At 47.8% G+C, this 1,315-nt stretch overlaps 1 protein-coding gene across 3 annotated transcripts in view; it reads right to left on the bottom strand.

Annotated features, from left to right (window-relative positions):
- RCC1L (RCC1 like) overlaps positions 1-1,315 on the bottom strand; it is a 28,733-nt gene that overhangs the window by 11,080 nt on the left and 16,338 nt on the right. The gene's annotated exons all lie outside the window — the stretch shown is intronic.

The following is a 1,315-nucleotide window of genomic DNA, read 5'->3' as shown; positions in this document are numbered from 1 at the left end:
CCCCCCCCGCGTGGGGGGGGGGGGGGGGGGGGGGGGGTCCTGGCAGCGGGACCTTCACCCGCTGAGCCCCACGATCCCTGCAGCCCTTGAGGGACCAGGGCCAGAAGACCCTGCTAGGCTGCCCTGGATTCCTGAACCACAGAAACTGCGAGAGAATAAATAAATGTATGCTGGTTTTAACTACTAAGGTTTGGGGTCATCTGATAGGCAGCAGTAACAATGCCACGACACTGGACATGTCCTCCCCCCACCCCAGGAAGGCTGGGGGACACATTTGACTCAGGAAGAGCAACACTCTTCTGGAAATCAGTATTTGTCGGTCTTAACAGAAACAAAGAATCATTTACATGGGTGTGTTTTCTTCTCTGCTTTGGCTGCTAGGAAGCTCAGAACCAAATCTGCAACTACTTCTGGCCACTGTGCCAGACCCCATAAGATGCGTTAGCATCTTATTCACTGGCTCTTAGTTTCTCTCCATGCTGATCTCTTTATTAAAATGCATTTAAAACCCTCTGTACACTGTCAGCAATTTGGTGATATTAAGGAATAAAGGGTATTTTTAAAACAGTCCTTATCTTTTATTTTTAAGCTTATATATTTATTTTGAGAGACAGAGAGCAAGGTGCAGGCAAAGAAGAAAAGAGAAAGAGTCCCAAGCATTGGAGCCTGACGCAGGGCTCGATCTCATGACCTTGAGATCATGACCTGAGCCAAAATCAAGAGTTGGGCACTTAACTGAGACCCCAGGTGCCCCAGTCCTTACCTTTGAGAAATATATATGGAAACTTTTATGGATAAAATATGATGTCTGGTCTGGGGGTGTCTGGGGGGCTCAGTCGGTTAAGCGCCCAACCCTTAGTTTCGTCTCAGGTCACGATCTCATGGTTTGGGAGTTTAAACCCCACGTCAAGCTCTGGGCGGACAGTGTGAAGCCTGGTTAGGAGTCTGTCTCCCTCTCTCCCTTCCACACTCTCTCTCTCTCTCAAAAATAAACTGGCGACACCTGGGTGGCTCACTCAGTTAAGCATCCGGCTTCGGCTCAGGTCATGATCTCACAGTTCGTGGGTTCGAGCCCCGTGTCTGGCTCTGTGCTGACAGCTCAGAGCCTGGAGCCTGCTTCAGATTCTGAGTCTCCCTCTCTCTCTGCCCCTCCCCTGCTCATGCTTTGTCTCTCTCTCCTTAAAAAATGAATAAACATTTTAAAAACTTTAAAAATATATAATAAATGAACTGTGTATACATATATATATATATATGATCTAGGACTTACTACAGAATAACCCAGGGCAGAGAAGCAGACGGTGACAAAAACCAG

This window comes from Crocuta crocuta, unplaced genomic scaffold (assembly GCF_008692635.1).
Source record: "Crocuta crocuta isolate KB4526 unplaced genomic scaffold, BGI_CrCroc_1.0 scaffold217, whole genome shotgun sequence".
Taxonomy (NCBI): Eukaryota; Metazoa; Chordata; class Mammalia; order Carnivora; family Hyaenidae; genus Crocuta; species Crocuta crocuta.
Note: the sequence above shows the minus strand (reverse complement) of the source record. Positions and strands in the feature narration are given on the sequence as shown.